The following is a 17,703-nucleotide window of genomic DNA, read 5'->3' on the forward strand; positions in this document are numbered from 1 at the left end:
CTAGAGCCGTTTTAAATATCACTGCCAACAAATCATTCAAAACAGCTTTTTATGGAAGCCCATAACTGACAAACTTTCCCTGACATTTATTGCATTATTCAGCCTGTTTACTTTATTCTGTCGCTTTCTATTTGGAGCAGTTTGTTAGCTGACACCGTAAAAATACACGTAATCAGATAAAATATCACAAGTTATGCACAATATCATGAATGATTTGTCATTCAAGCCCGCAAATTACACAGTCACCCACACTTTACCACAAGCATTTCAATAATAAGCCCTTTTTAAACTGGTGTGAGCGTTTTCGTGACGCTGATTGAAAAGCGAATACAGGATTTTTCCTGTACAGAGAAAAGTTTGGCTTCACTCACAACGCTAACGGAAAATCTGCAAAACCAAGGCGATAGTCATCATTAAGCGTTTCTGATTGCTAATCAGTTAAAATCAGACAACTCATTACCTTCACTGCATGTGTTCAATTTCTCCTATATACACTCAAAAAATTACTCTTGGCCGTCATAAACATGAAGTCATAGTTTTAAGAAAATGCAACAAAAACAAATAAAAACAAAGGTGTAGTTATTCACATAAATAATCCGTAAGTAAACCGGTCTAAAATACCAAGCAAGTAAATTTAATTTGACCAGATTTGTGTAACAAAATGTGACATTACTTAATAAAAACACCTCTTTATTATGAATGGTAACTTTGATACTACTTGGAGACCCAGTTCCACACCTGGAGACGTCAGCATTAAGTTTGCGTTCATTCATTTATTTATTCTAATGAAGCTAATCCACTGCATTTTAAAAAGGATTAGTAAAACTGCATGTTTGACAGCTTGTATAGTCTTTAAATGATGGATTTTAAAACTGAACAAAATATTTGTAAATGTGCTGGTGTTGGCATAATAGAGGATACATGATATTTTCTTTATTAAAAAAATGGCCATATGCTTCAGAGATTTAATTCCTTTAAAATGACCCACGTTCTGTTGTAAATGATTCATCGTACCACGTCCAAGAATTGTAGGCTCACCGAGCACTGCGTAGGTATTTGAACAATGTAGTTTTACTCGTCTACTTCTAAAAATAGTTTGTTTCGAGGGGGTGGTCGTAGATTTGTAGTCATAAAACACTCGAGTTAAATAATTTAACCATCACTAACTCGGTGAGGAATGTGCTGTCACTTGCCTCGTAAAAGTTCTTTTATCCTTTTAGACAGCAAAGGGTACAATTACAGGTCACGGATGCCTATATTTACACTGTGTTTAATTCTTTTGGGAAAGGGGGCTGACAGGAGGAGATAGATTTGAAAGCAGACACAATGCTGCTGCCTTTGTCTTCATAAAGGCATTTAAGCACCGCTCCTGTTTTTCTTTAATAAAACACCAGCTTGAGTCACGGGCTCGTCCGGGATCTACCGTCCCCGTTGCCGAGACGAGCGGAAGATCTTAAGCTGGGTGTCTCTGCTGTGCACCCAGTGGGCTTAAACATATATCACACTGGCAGCGGGCTGTTTGCTTTCTAACCCCCCCTTCCTTCCCCGTTCCCTCAGCAGGTCCAGCCGAGGATCCCCTCTCCGTCTCTATCTCAGTGTATCCCTTCTAGTCAGGGGTACAACGTTGAGCTTTCACAGTGAAACGGCACCCATGCTGGCTGAGAATTTCTTTGATCTCCAAAGAGGCTGTACGTGACAGCAATACTAGGCAGCCCCCTCGTCACCAGGCTAATTACACGTACTTAAAATTAAACAAATAATAAAATGGGCAAATACCTGTTTCGTTTCTACAGTGGCACACATGGTCATCTGATAAGTATCCACTTAATGTTTTTATTGTAGTTGTTAGTACCAGGTGTCAGGCAGGGTTTTCCTGGGACCACCTTATCAACACTGAATCCAAAGGCATCAAAAAAAAACCAGAAATGCTCATTTAATGCCAAGTCGGAAGCAAAATGTAACCAAAATTTGTGTGCAGCCAACTGTCAGACCTCCACAGTTCACGAGGCCGGGGATAAGACGGGAAAGTATGCAGTGGTTCAGAAAGAGGGCCGGTATGGGCGTGAAGACTGTGAACTGTCCTACTGACCTCTGTGACTCCTTTGATCACTGGACCTTGGTGACGGCGCACCATTCCATGCCAAATTGCCATGTCACAACATAGCAGACCATCTATCAATCTAGATTTCCCTCAAAGAAACAACATTTATCAGCAGCTGATTTGAAATGCTGCGGGGAGGCGAGCTCCAGGGACCACTCTGAGCCACGCGAGTGCGTTTTATGTGATTTAATCTCAAACTGAAACTATTAGTTGATCATTGATCAAAGCAGTTTTGAAAACAGTCCATTTGATTTACAGTAGGGCTGCTCGATTATGGCAAAAATGATAATCACGATTATTTTCACTGAAATTGAGATCACGATTATTTGACGATATTTATTTAACCCTTTAAGACCTACTATAGAACCAAGTCCACCAGAGCTTATATTATTTTTTTACATGCTGTAGTGCCATTTATGGGAGCATTTCAAGTTGCTATACATCAATACAACTGTTATAGCCCATATTTTAATAATATGTATGCATTAAGTCCATAGTAATTACATAAATTGCAAAAAAGTGCAATAAACTACAAAAAAAATTGAAAATTGCTTTTGTTTTGTTTACATATATTTCTACTTGGAGAAGTTTAAGAGGTTTATCCCTCAAAACTTTAAATACAATAAAGTTGCAAAAAATAGTTTACAACAACAGGAAATTTATTTTGAGTGTCTTCATAGTTTTATTTTGGAGATACAGCAATTTTTATATACTGCAGGAAAAACAAAAAACAATCCTATGATGCAAATTTGCAAAGAAAACAGCAGGTGCATCATTTCACTGTGGGAAGTGTTACGAACAGCTGATAGGAACGGCAAAGCGTGTTTCTGGAATATTATGTTTTTGTTCCTGCAAGCGCTTTTTATGCAATTTTTGCAAAGCTTTATGTGGAACGAAACCGTGACCGAGGACAAGCTGATGGCATCAGATGTAAGTACAACTCCTCCGGTTTCATATGCAAAACAAATTATTGCGCTAGCTTACACGGTTCAGGTTCTACAGGGATTTAAAAATAGTTACGCAAAACGGAGCGTGCTGCTCTGACCGGCTTTAAAGGGTTAACAATGACTTTAGAAAAATAATATAAAATAGTGTGCAACACCACTGAAGTTTTTTTTTTTTTTTAAACTCTTCAACCAACGGCAGTCACTCTCCTCTCCAAATAACTTCTGCTTAGCTTTCCGAGCTTCCCTCGGGTCCTCTTAATCAGCGGTCTCCAACCTTTTTTGCGCCACGGACCGGTTTATGCCCGACAATATTTTCACGGACCGGCCTTTAAGGTGTCGCGGATAAATGAGGGAGGGGCTAATAATCGGCTCAGTCATTTTTAATGATCGTTGAAAGCCCAGATCGTAATCGTGATTAAAATTCGATTAATTGAGCAGCCCTAATTTACAGTGACATTAACATTTTGGCAGATGGAACTGCTGAACTTCTCTCTGTAGCATTATAAGTGGTGAAAGAGACTCTGTGCAGTTCTGTGAACAACTAGATCATTTGATTGAACAGTCTCGTGTTGTGTTGCAGGAATTTTGATCAACTCTTCTTAACAGCGTTTCTTAGGCACAGCTCTCTGAAGGTTCTGCCACAATCCGACTGACGTCTCCATCTCTGGGCTTTTTCAATGCTTGGGGTCATTGTCCTGTTGCGTGACCCAGTTTGAGTCAAGCTTTATCTGTCTGACATTTGACTCACATTTCACTGGAGAATTCTTCGGAACACAGAGGAGATCACGAGGTCCTGTTGTCACAAAAAGAGCCCAAATCATCATCTCTTCACATCTTGGTGAACACCTCCAACTTGTTCTCGTCCATCCAGAGGACGTTGTTCTAGAAGTCTTGTGGTTTGTTCAGATGAAGCTTCGTGAACTTGGCGGTGCATGCCATGTTTGGGCCATGTCCACACTAATACGTTTTTGTTAGAAAATGCATCTTTTTCTCTCCGTTTTGGCCTTCCGACCACACTGAGACGGCGTTTTTGGTCAAGGAAAACTGAGCTTTTTGAAAACACTCTCCAAAGTGGATACATTTGAAAACGAAGCTTTCGGAAACAATGATGCATTTTAGTCATATGATGCAGCTAAGGTGGCGGACGGCATTGTACAACAATTGTTTTGTTGCTCTCAATTTTGGCAGCCCTGTTAAAGATTAATGTCAGTTTGTACATACTCCAGATAAAACTTGGCGTGAAGTTTCAAAGAGCCGGAAAGTAAACAAACGGCAGACGGAAATGACACAGGTCGAATCTTACGTTTCACAGTACAGGAACGTAGCGTTTTCAGTGTGGATGAAAACAACTTTTGTTGTTTTCTAATTTATCCAGATTAGTGTAGACGTAGCCTTACAGAGAAGAGGCCTTCTCCTGGCAAACAAGCCATAAGTGTCCCGTCTTTTTCTCATCCGATTGTTCAGTCTGACGTCACTAGCCGTGTCTGGGCCTAAACTCCGCTGCAGGTCCATATATCAAATGATCACTATGGCATTACTGAGAGTTGAAAAACTGTCTAAAGTCTTTCATCTTTAATAAAATGATCAGCGTTCTGCTCTACCAGGTGTAACAATTGAGTTTAACATCCAGGCATCCATGAAAAAGGAATTTATGACATTTAACGGAGTTAGAAGTTAGCAGGAAGTTAGCTCGCTAGCTTCTATCTAAATACAATATAGCCTGTCCTGACTGCGGGGTTTTGGAAACAAATTCAAACGTACAGCTCTGTTATCACTTCCAGCATAAATGAAGACAGAAAACTAAACAGCAGTGACGTTTGTAGGGTTACTGAAGTTGGGCTAGCTGGTATATAATGATGTGCTACGTGACCGCTAGCGACACAGCTATGTTAGCATAATATAAACAAGCTAACTTTTTTTCCACTCGATAAAAGTTAACGTGAGTGTTCTCGGTGGTCAGGTTCCTGCAGGATGCTGTAAAAGGACCAAACTTCAGCCAGGAGAACAACTGAGATAATCCATCCACAATACGAGGTTAGTCATTCATATACTGCTGCATGGGCTGGGCTGTAGCTACATCCTAAGGTTTTAAAAACTGAGCTTAAATAAATGATTAGCGGTAATAAAAGCCGAGGGAGGTCAACAGTGATCACTGACTGTTTTAGGAGCTTTTTGAGATCAAATAGAAGAAAATACAAAACATTAAACATGTTAACAACACAAAAGCCATATTAAACGCAGACTACTTTAGGCCCGGAAGTAGGATTCGTCGCATCACCACTGAACAACCGGATTGTACTGTCACGAACTTTAACCTTTAGCATGCTAACTTATGCTTGCAGGTAGGGCTGTTCAATATAACGATATATCGGATGACGATATAAAAATGTCTATCGTTTCATTTTATGCTATCCTTTGTTTCGTGGTGTCGCAAAATAAACTGTTTACGGTAATATATTTTCATCATTCTGATGGTCACTGTAGTGGCTATATTAATTTCTTAAAGTTCTCTCTTTCTCTTATATTTAATATAACCACACTACAGACGGACAAGCGCCTGTTTTTATGTGTTGTCGTTAGCAACAACGACGGTAACACCATCGCGTGTCCGCTTGTTTATGTTCCACATAAACCTTTCACAATAAAGCTCAAGATCCTGTTCAGACTTTTCAAAATAAACTGAATCACGTGAAAGAGCAGATCATTTACAGATGAGAATTGAAAAAAGAGCCGCCAGGTGCTAACAAATAAACCTTAGACTCAAACGTTAGAACAGGCTTTTCCCCGCAGCACGCCGTGTAATAAATACTCACAAAGAAAACGGCAGCCGTTACAACTTATGTCTAAAAATGTATCGTTTCATGCATCGGTTAAAACACTCGACTCAGGTACATGACGCGCAGCTGGAAACACTTCACGCAAGTCGAGCTGCACGAGATTCACAGAATTTACAGAAAAATGTTACATTTTTGTGATTTATATCGTTATCGGACGATAGATGTCTTATATCAGGATATGAGATTTTGGTCATATCGCACAGCCCTACTTGTAGGATCTGAGATGTAGCTCTTTTTCTTTGTGTGTAGATGAACAGGAGTTTTCACAGCGTTGCATAAAGCCATGTGATTGTTGTCTTTTTCACATGACTAAATATTGCTCACTGTTGTTAACAGTCTTGGTAACAATGCATACTCATGTCTAGACCAGTCACTGTGCACGTGCATCTCTCAAAGGTTTCCTGTGTGCAGAGCAGGAGCTAAAAAAGACAGTTGGGTTCCAATAATGTTATTTAGTGTGGAGACAAACACACACATGGACAATAATAGAAACCATTAAAGTGTTCCTTTGGTCCCAAAGCACCTCATATAACAAAGTATACTGGCTTATCTTTGTGTGGAGTACTGGTTCCTAATGGAGAATTCAAAATGAGGTTCAGTTTAATTTACCATTCCAAATATTTGTTCCTTCCTGTCTACACGCGCAGACAGCTATACAGTTCATGACTAAACTAACAACAAACAGTACAAGCTCGATCTTATCAAATCTGTATTCTCGCTTAAATTTGTGGCATCCATGAAATTGAATGGCCAGAGAAAACAACGTAAAGGCTGCTCGTCTCTGCTGTATGCCGTGTATTTCTTTTTTCTTTTCACATCTCGTACATGGCTGTGAGAAACAACGAGTTGTGTTCTCTTCTGCATCACAGCCCACTCCATTAAAACCCAGTCCACATTAAAAGTAGGTGCCGTGTTGGATGTCTTCACGTTTCGTTATGCGTGAGAAAAATGCTTGAGAAAAACAAACGGCGCACAGCCCGCAGCGGTGGAAAATGTCTTTGTTTCTGTGTTTATATGATGGTCTAATTTAAACTAAAACAGAACTCATTGGTACAAATTGCCTGTTAATTTTGCTTGTGTGCAGCACAGATGTTTGATTTCATGGTCCTATAATCTGCCCACAGGAATCCATCAAAAAACAGAGAGAAAAGAAGCCTAATAAAGTTTGTTTGTGGGGTGGGTTTGCTGTTACATGTCAAACCTAACGAAAGCTGTTCGTCAACTCTTTATAGCAGCAAATTAAGCTTTTTTTTTTAACCACCTGAGCAGGTATGAGCTCTCACACAAGTAAAATAACCAACCCTTCTTTCTTTTTTGTCTTAGACTTTGACTGCAGGGCCCTTGGGAAGAATGTGTCTCCCACTAAAGCGTCACCTCTTAAAGAAAGCATATTGTGTTACATACAAACATGTCATTTGTGGGACACTGGGGTGGAAATGTCTCCCAAGGGAGCAATCAGACTGACTCCAGTTTTTTAAAAAGTCTCCTCTCTCTCTGCCACTCCTCATTTTTCAGACTCGGGGAATTGGTTGAAATTCTAGCTTTAGTAGTATTTGCCTCACCCGCACAGCTCGGTTACATTGATTAGAAATCAATTAACATTTTCCTGTTTGTAAGTCCCTTTGTAATTCGACTCCACTGAAGATAAATCAGACTGTGGACCGCTGTTTGCGCCTCACACGGGCTCGGCTATGCCTTTCGGGCTTTCTTTAATGGTTAAAAACAGTAAATGGAGAAATGAAACCACTGGCCGAATGAAATATGTTGATCGGCAAAACAAAAATTAATTGTTTGTAAACTCTGTAAATGCAATATACAGCGGTCCCTCGTTCACTGCAGGAGTTACGTTCTAAAAGTAACCCGCTATAGGTGAAATCCGCGAAGTAACCAGGTTTATTTTTTACAGTTATTACAGATGTACAGATGTTACAGTTGATGAACATTTTCACACTTTTCTCTCTTGTTTAAACACTCTAAAAAGTTCAAACCTTGGTAGAAAAATAAGTCCAGTATTATAGAAAGAAACCAAAGATCAAACCCTGTTTTCAGGTCCAGAACATGTGAACCGAGCAGCTGCCAGAGAATGCAACATTAATGAATCACTGGTACGGAAGTAGAGGAAGCAAGAAGAAGGAGCTGAGTAAAGTTTGACTTATCTGACTGTTTTGTTTCACTTAATGCGCCTTATAATCCGGAAAACACGGTAACTTCTACCTTCCATTAGCATGTCAGGAAGTCCAACTTTTTGTGCGATGGTTAGCATCTTCCTCTGCCTTCTGGGAGCTACCGCAGCTGCTTTTGACGGTGCAAACGTTTCGTCGACAGTGTTGTTTGTTGGGGAGAAAACTTACAAACATACAGTGCAGCACTTCAGAGTCACGCTGTTAGCGATCGAAGATTTATGTAAATTTGATGAGCTGAACTCATTCTGTACTGTACAGGAGACACGGCGCGAGATTTTGACAATGGTCTGCAACCAATCAGGACGCAGGAGAAAATGCGCTGTATTAAAAAAAAAAGCACTCAAAATTGCACAAAAAAATCCGCAAAACAGCGAGCCTGCTGAGATTCTATTTTTAATTTCTTTCTCACCTTTCCAGGTAGTTTGTAACAAAATCCCATTATTTCTTGGAAGATGTAATAATGTAAGAACTTCATCCACTACAGCGGAAACCGTGGAAACCAAGCACGGCCCTGCAGTATCAGTAAGTAGCTAGGCTGTCCTGGTGGCCTGCCAGAGAGCCAAAACACCAAACTCCATCAGGAGAAAGTTGGATTGTTGTGCTGCTAAAGCCTCAGACCTGATATTAATGCTCACGTCTGCATCCGATTTTCTACCGGCCCAAAGATAACATCGGAGGGAATGCTAGACCCACTTTTCTTGATTTCTTGGTATAAATAGCCCCCCGCTTTTTATTGATGAAGAACAGGTCTGCTGTTTATAGAGATTTACTTTGCTATTAGCTGTGCTTCTCCTAACCCCACCTAAAGCCCACTTGGAGAATCACTGGTGCGGTGATTATGCCATGGAATTGATTTGTGTTTTACACTTTTATACTCCCGTACTGACGACTGGGACATGTAGGAATAGGATACAGCATCAGTTCATCATTTGTGGACCAGATTTACTTAAGTAACAACATTGAGGCTGATCTCATAACCTGATCTTTAGAAAATCCTTCTCAAAAAAACAGTTAATTGACTTTTAATTAAAAGTTTTGAGAGAGAGACTTCAGGTTTTCGAAGTGGCTTCGGTGTGTAGCCCACAAACACAAGCCCGGTCCAGCCTGTTTATTCCAGCTACAGAAAGAGCATCTGCTTAGTACGACTGGGAAGCTGTGTAGGGTTGCACCCTAACATTTACACACTTGGCTTTGGCAACAAAGCAGCCATTGCTGTGGCAACCTCCGCCGGTCATTAAGCATAATTTGTCTGGTATCCCTGTGTTCAAAATGCACAAAAGAGGGTGAGTAAAGCCAGCATGAGGTTGTCTTCTGAGCTGTCATGTGGAAGGTGGTGAGGGCCCCATGCAGGGCAGACAGCGACAGAGAGGCTGGCCGAGCTCCCACAGGACCGCTTGGGGACAGAGGCAACCCGAGAGGGATGCCCCCCACCTTTCCCTCCAAATCCCACCTACAGTCACTGCACCACCACCCCCTCCCTGCAGCCGTGCATCTGACGGTTAAAACAACAGCCCCTGTGGTCAGCCAGGCTCCATATCTCCTACTGGATTTACGCATATTTCCCACCTCCCTTTTCTTACCCGTCTAATGCTTCGGCTCCATCCCCTTGTACCCAGGAATTATATTCCTTCTGCACTTCCTTCTGTAGTCAGGGCTCTTCTGCTGTTCTAGAAAAAAGGGCTTCTGCTGACAAGAAAAACTGTTGTCAGAAGCACTTCTTTGCTATTTGAATTGAAATGCCAGAAATATTCTCCAATGTTCCTGTGCAACATGAAAGGACAGTATGGTTGAAGATCACTGCAGGAACTACAGGTGCTTCATAGCTCTAACATTCAGAGTTAGTACCCCTTTTTTCCCATTTCTGAATAGCAGTAATCGTTGTGAGAAGACTTATTCAATCTTCATTTTTAGCCCCACTGCTTCTTAACAAAAGCATTTTTGTGTGCTGTGATTGGTCTAAATGTAAGTCTACTTTGGATTTATCAAACGTGCATGAAGCACCAGTAACTCCCAGTGAAATGAAACTTATAACAGCATGTAGCCACGTAATCAGCAGCTCTTAAATTGGCCTAAAAATGGAGGACATTAAACTGCAGTAAGCTTCGGGATTTACCTGTGATAGTGTAACATAAAAATCGATAAACAGAGAAGAAAGGCAGAGAGAAAATCACAGGCACAAACAGGATGAAAGACAAAAGACCACAGCATAAAGTAAAGCTCAAATGCCAACAGTTGGACTTTCTGGAGCAGAACCGTTTGGACTGAAATGAATTTGCATTTCTGAAAAGGTAGATGCATTTGGAAACAGCTGTGAGGCTAACACAAACGTCTCTCTCCTTCCTCGTTTCCGTTGACATGTAACTATCGTGTGACGGCGCTTTCCTGGCCTCTCGCCTACTGCGTGCAGAGATGGGCTCCATCCTGCTGTGGGCCTGAACGGGATAAGAGAGTGCAGGAAGTGTTTTCATAGATGCACCAACATTTTTTGGTAGGAGTGGTCTTAAATCGTTGGTGGGTCAGAAAATGTTAAGCGCCTACTGCAGTGAACCTCTACAGTGATTCCCATAAATACATGTATGGATGGATGGGAGATGGATGTAATCTCCGAATAAAAAGAAATTAAGCGTATCCTAAAATTTCATTCAACTGTCACTTATAACTGTGTTTGAGCCAAACACTGAGTTTCAGAGAGGTTTTTTTCTTCTCTTGGCTTTCATTGATGTCAGAATAGGTCACCTCTAAATGTATTCCATTAAAGTTTTCAAGGTAGGCCAGTTTGAAGTCGATGGTGTTGTAACTCCAGAGTTTGATACAAACTTTCACCTGCAGGAGAAAGCTGCTTGTGTCGTGAACGACTGAAGTGACAAAGCAAACAACCTCTGTCGTAAAACCATAAACCAATCATCATAAAACACATTCAGCACAGGCTGTAAAACATCTTTCTTTCTTTTTTTGCCTTGCTCTGTGTAGTTTGACTACTTGGGATGATTTAAACTGTTAACAAAGCCTGAAAGAGGATCGTGAACTAGTCTGAAAATAGCCTTCTGGGTAAGACCAAGCTCATTCCAACCCTGCTCAATAATGAAAGTCAGCCCTGAAAAGGAGGACAAAAAGTGACTCTCACTCCTTGATGTCCACGTCTCAGATGAAGGCAACAATACTGTCACTTTTGTGGAACTGAGTGGACGTCTGGGGGTGTGAATAGGAGGTGGTGTGAGGAGCTGCCGCAGGCAGTAAAGTGATTACAGGTCTCTTCCTTTAAAGCCCACAGATCTGCCTGACGGTTCAGTTCAGCAGCAGCATAAACAGACCATGAAGTACTTTCCATTAAATACTTGTTTCTTTATTTAGTTTGATATTCTAATTCAAAGATTCTAAAATAACTGAGCCCCCAAATCATACCTGGGCTATTTCTAGGTTATTATTATTCGACTTTACTTTGAAAACGGGTGCAACGATTTATTAAAATGTGCAAACAAAAATGAAATGTATATAAAACGGTATACAATATGTACAGTATGTGCACAGCTCAAATGAGCGCCTTTATTCTGCAACACAGCCTGAACGCTCCTAAGCTTCTTTGAGTAATGTTTCGTTAAAAACAAAGATGTTGTCCGTTCATATTTCATCGATTTTGAGAACATCTCCAACACTGAAATCCAGCCCCAAACCGTGACCGAGCCTCCACCGTGTTTTACAGCTCAAACCCATCACTGCATCAGACCCAGTCACTGATTTTCAGTTGTGTTCTTGTGTAATTTTGCATAACTTTGGCTTCTTTACACCCATCCATCCACTGAGACCAGTTTTGATGATGCTTCAGTGAACAGATGGGAGTAAATGAAGCTCCAAGTGCGTCTTTCAGGTTCTGCATTAGATCTTTGCTGGACTATGGCTCTGAGATACTTTAGATATGTGAGATAACTGAGAGTTTTTTGGTTTGTTGACAAGATTTCTTTGCTCTTTCAGCATCACGCTGTTTGTGCAGAAATAGTGTTTCATGCTGTCAAACTGTGATATATTTGGCAGTTTTTGTATATTTAACTAATGAAGGGGATTCAATTATGTGTTTTTGCAACAGGCTGCTAACACCGTGCTTAAAAATACAGTTTAAAATATGTTCTTCAAGCCTTCTGTTATGTGTGAATACAACACTAGCTCAGTCTTTGCGTTGGCTGCTTTTTACAGCTCCGTGTTAAATGACAAAAATTCCTCTGAAAATGATCAGGTACAAGGACCGGACTGAGAATGAGTGAAAAAGCAGCTGATGTCCGTGGAAAACTGAAAGACCTTCAGGAAACCTAGAGTAGTCCTTGCACAGTACTGGGAAAACTCTTGAAATTCAGTTAATAACAATAATTTTAATGCCTAGGTTTAGTTTTTTAATGCTAGAATGAAATCATTACAGCCTTCATGACTGACACAAAGTGACACAGAGCAGCTACTGAGATGAAATTGAGCTATGAAGTCATGTGTTTGACGCCCATCGCTCTGCGGCGCTGGACCGCCGGCCAGCGAAGGTGACTGCCTGTCTACTCGCCTGCTTTGCCTCTCGGTTGTTTGACACGTTGAAGCCACATGGAGGAACGCTGACCCTCTGGCCCGGATCTGCTGCCGCTGCTGTGCGAGCTGTGGAGGTGAGTTGGGAAGCTCCTGGGTGGCAGGGCAACGCGCGGGGCCTCCCTGGCTGGCGCCTGTAATTTTACCTTCCCATTCATCAGCCAGAGATATTAATAATAACAGCACATCTGGATTCACTTTACTGTCTCATGTTAACCCTTTCTACAGCGCTGCTTCTGGGCTCAGCCCCAAACCCCCCACTCCAACTAAAGACCCATTGCTCTTGCTGTCAGTCTTCGTTTCTCTGTCTCATCTACAGCTGCAGTTTCCTTTTTCAGCTTCACACAAAGCCGTCTCCCTCACCTGAAACGCTGTGTGCTAGCACCAGTTTTCCCTCCAGTTTTTCAGAAGAATTTGCATTCGATTTTTACAAAATTTTAGGTACATGCTTTTAGATGTAAATGTATAGATATGCATTTTATACTGCACAAAAAAACCACTATAGCTGTGATGATGCTCTGCAGTACTAACAATGAACTCTGCTGCAGCCTATTTCCATTAAAACTGGACTCTGCAAGACTTTACTGTCAAAGAAACCCTCACAAGTCAAAGCATTTGTTTACACAGTTACCATCCTACCCATTTTGCATCGTGTGTTACTTAAGTGACCAACTGTGGTTGGAACCTGAAGTTCCCATAGCTGCAGTTTCTCCGATGGCCTCTAGGGGCTGGTTTCAGAAACGACTCCATTCCAGCCTCACTGGTTACAATGTCTAACACTAGAGCCAAAATAAATATGTTTAGGGCCTGGTGCAAAAGCATTTATGGTTTCATAAAAACTGCAAGGGTGTAAAGAGCTTCATGTTACACACCATTTTTAACTGCACTGTGGCTGAAAGATTTTAAGGTGTGTGGCATGGCTGGTTTGTCTGGCAGGTGTAGATCTGTGGATCATGTTTGTGGTGTTTGGAGCATTTTTAATCCTGCTGCACAGTTAATTATTAGAACCGATTACCCATGAAGAAAATTTAAATTGTGATTAGTTTTATGTTTTGTATGTTACTTAGCACTAAGCATCTGTGTTGTGACCTATACGGTCTCTGGATGCCGCTTGCTAATGTTACAGTAGCTGATGTCTTGGTATTCCAGCCCTTTTGTCAGAATTTGCTCATTTCTGGCCAAAGAGAAACAAAGGTTGCGATGGCCGTCGAACATTTCAGTCATTGTTACTTGTTCAATGCACTGAACTGAGATTAAGACCCAACTTAGAGTTTTGTAGAGTGAACGATGTCGCCTACATAAGCGGCCCGTGTCGTTGCTGGCATTTTTGCTTGTGCTGGTGATTATGTGTTAATAACCATTTAAAAATATGTGATTACAACAAAAAGGAGCAACAAAAAATGCCAGGAGTGTTTTCTTTCCTGGCTTTTTTTCCACAGCTTTTTGCTGTGATCAGTTTCATTTTCAGGGACGAGCATATTTGTCCCACAAGCTTTTCCCTTCACATCTATTCCGGTTCAGCAATGTCCCTCCTGGAATTTGCTGATGTTTGTGAGGATTGTATGTGATACTGTGTTGAGAGGACAATTGTTATATTTTCTCACTGATAAATCCCCAAAAACTGCTGTGGAAAAATGCACAGGAGGGATAATGGGTACTGACCAGGTCGGTCAGCAAAGTTGCGAGCTGTATCAACACATTTCCCGGGGAATCCACGACATAGATGCCCCACTGAAGCGTGAATCCCCAGTAAACCCCAATATAGGATTTTTGTTAAGGATCAGTTTGATTGTAGCAATGTCCAGTCATTAAAAAAAGCACTGTAGTTTGTTTCATTTGCACATGAGATAATTTATTTAATGGTTGCCCGAGCCGTTAGCCGTTGCCCGAGTACTGCTCCTGCTATAACTCTGTATGCACAAGTGTGTATAGACACCTCTGCACGGAGGCCGAGTAAATCACCATGCTGAGCTGTCTATAGGTGGAGCCAGGGTCCTGCGACTGGCCGCCAGGCTTGGCTCCGCGCCCGTCGCCTGAGCCTCCTGCTGGTGGCAACAGGTGACAGAGGTCTGCTGTGTGTAGAGCTGACAGCCCCCTCACAACGCATAGAAACACTTGCTTCATTACCAGACCCTCCCCCCTCTCCTAAGTGTAGAGGGAGCGCGACTGGGAGACGGACGAGGGCAGAGTGAGGCTTTACTGCTGTTTCTGTGGCACTAAATACGAGTTTGAGAGGAGGCAAAAGCTCAGTGTGCATCACTCATCTGCTCATGAGTCAACACTCATGATGTCACACGCTGCCGTGCCAGTCTCACACACAACTATACTGTATTACCAATTTTCGTATAAAAGGCCTTATTTATTAAAAAAAGGGGAGAGTCGGCTCTTTTTCCATGCAGTGGACTGAGCCGTACCTCCCAGAGAGTCCCGACTGTTAAACCATCGTGCCACAAACAACCTGCTAAAAACACTTATTTCTCCCATACAGAAATAAACACTGGCCAATTAGTGTTCTTATTTTTGGACCTGTATTAGCTGCCAGAGGAGTTGAAAATATAACCAACCAGACGTGGCCTGACACGGACGACTGCAGTGCCGCTCGTCCTCCGTCTCCACGCGGACGTCCAGGAGCTGCTTTAGCTATCGGGCCTGTGCGTCGGCCTCCAGGATAGTTTACGTCTCTGAAATGAATCCTCGCGGTGGGAACAATAGCGCCACTATTATCCAGCACAGAGAGGGATGAATTCACTGGAGGACAGGTCATCTTGATTTATGAAGTGTGAATTAGGAGCTGAGAGTTTGAGACCGAGGTGGGGTTGTTGGGGGGCGCAAGGGGGCTGCATGGTACAAACAGCCGTCTGTGTTGTAGAGGCTGGAGACACCACAACCCCTCTTCTCCCCACCACCACTACCACTACTATTACTACTACTACTACTACTACAGTCTGACTCTTGGCCTGTTTGCTCTTTCAAAGAAGAAATGGCCTCAGCCTTGGCTTAAAATGATCTGCAGAAATGTGTCCAGATCGCCACGTGGAGATCGGCGCACCGACTCCGCCTGGGTGCTGAAATAAACTAAATGTCCTTCTGGCTGCAGAGGACGCCTGCTGTGTCTCTGCGCCTGTCGTCAGGCTTCATTTATATCACTCGGCAGGTTGATGGAGTACTGTATCATCCATCAAGAGCGCGAGTATTTACTTTGATTCCAGAAAAATAAAGGCTGATCTAAAACTGCTGGCACTGGTGCTTCTTTAAAGGGACAGTTCACTCTAAAATCTGCATGGTCTGCATGCTTTTTATCCATCTTGATTCGCTTTGGTGTGACTTCCCCAGTTTTGGCGACACTGTGCTGGAAATGTGTCTCCCTTCTGGTGATGTTTAAAGTGACTGAAAGAAAAAGCATTCAAAAATGCCAAATGTATGTGCAGAAGGAAGTCTACATGCTCACGGCACATCTATGGAAGCCCGTTTCGCCACTAAAAACAAAAAGTATCCATAACTTGAAATTTTGAGTTGTTAACTCAAAATTTCAAGAAAATAACTCAAAATTTCGAGTTAGCTCTGCCAATCGGTAATCTACGTGATTGATGTCATTTTCTTGTTACCCGGAAGGATACAGTGCGGAGGAATGCGCACTCAAAACCGGATCGCAACAAACCGGCGCTTTCGAGAGTACGTTTGCTGATAGTAACGCCATGTGATTCAGCTAATAGCTCAAGGATTTCATCATTTGTGAAGCTAGCTGTAGTTTAGCTGTAGCATTTGTAGCTGAGGGCTTCAGCTTCCGGGTAACAAGGAAATGACATCATTCACGTAGATTACTGATTGGCAGTGCTAACTCAAAATTTCAAGAAATTAAGTCAAAATTTCGAGAAAATAACTCTAAATTTCGAGTTATGGATACATTTTTTTGTTTGTTTGTTTGTTTTTTAGTGGCGGAAATGGGCTTCCATACATATCAGTGATATCCTCTTCAACTTTAAAGTCAGCTAGCTGCACGCTTCCTTTGGGTGGCAGATGTAATTGAGTGGAAGGTTATAATAACAGTTCCAGTGAAGCTGTTCACAGTATTTTTGTTTTGTTTTTATAATATATTTTTTGTTGGTCACGACTGCTCAATGACGACATCGCTGCTCAGTTTTTCAGATACTTGTTGTTTGGGTGCTTTGAGCATCATTTAATGAGGCAAAGCTGCAGTTCTTCTCGCATTATTAAATAAACTTGATTTTATGGTCATCCGTCGTCTTCTGACCAGTCCAAGACCGAAGAGATCCGGCTTTTATTGTAAGAGCAGGAACCATTATTTATGTCTACATCTGCAGGAAAATGGTTTGACTGCAAGAAAGATTGTTCTCAGAGTTATAAAGTGGAGCAGATGCTTTCCTCCTAGTGCTGCTGAGATGTGGTGATTCCAGAGGAACAGATGCACGTGTTTGGATGAACGTTATCAGACGGCTGCACCAAAGTTTATAACACTCAGCTCTGGAAAACTGTCACAAGAGCCATTATTTTCTGTCTAGTTGCTACAAGCACCAGATAAACTGCACAAATACGGCATTCACATTTACACTAGAGAGGTATTTGTGCTCGCTCACATGGGACCGACCACTGCGGCACCACGCTGGACGACAGCTTGTTGCTTTATGGCACAAGCCGAGCTAATCTCGGCCTGAGAAAACATTTCCTGTTTGTCCTGCGTGCTTATGCGTCATAATGTAGGTTTCTGATATGATAAGACTATATTTAATATTTAAATTCAGACCTCGACAAATGTTTCTTTTCCCAAATGACAATTCAGAATACTGTAAAAATTATAAAAGCTGCAGGACAAATGGATGTGCAAAGTAAGCCAACGATTCTGGGGGAAAAAAGTTAAAATAAGCCATAGTTCAAGATTTACGAGCAAAAACGTAAAAATACTTGTTACAGCGCCACAGGCCGACCCGTCAGAGTAATACCTGTCAGCTGTCCCTTTGCTGCTGAGCTGAGATGTTGTTTTTCATCTTAATGGCACCGATTAACTCGACTCTCGGTCCTCCATACGCCTGAATACACAATCAGTCGTCTGAGTAATT

General features: G+C 41.8%; 1 long non-coding RNA gene across 2 annotated transcripts in view; it reads left to right on the top strand.

Moving 5' to 3' along the window:
• LOC147333163 (uncharacterized) overlaps nt 1-17,703 on the top strand; it is a 71,042-nt gene that overhangs the window by 20,141 nt on the left and 33,198 nt on the right. The window contains exon 1 of one of the 2 annotated variants that reach the window (XR_015128877.1): nt 4,987-5,082. The exons of the other annotated variant lie outside the window; for it this stretch is intronic. This is a non-coding gene — a long non-coding RNA (uncharacterized LOC147333163). Of the gene's footprint in view, nt 1-4,986; nt 5,083-17,703 lie in introns of those variants that run through there. 2 annotated transcript variants of the gene reach the window in all.

The sequence above is a fragment of the Aulonocara sp. 'chitande type north' Nkhata Bay genome, linkage group LG4, assembly GCF_057382095.1.
Source record: "Aulonocara sp. 'chitande type north' Nkhata Bay isolate Kocher_YH1m ecotype deep benthic linkage group LG4, A_spYH_male_GT1.1, whole genome shotgun sequence".
Lineage (NCBI taxonomy): Eukaryota > Metazoa > Chordata > Actinopteri > Cichliformes > Cichlidae > Aulonocara > Aulonocara sp. 'chitande type north' Nkhata Bay.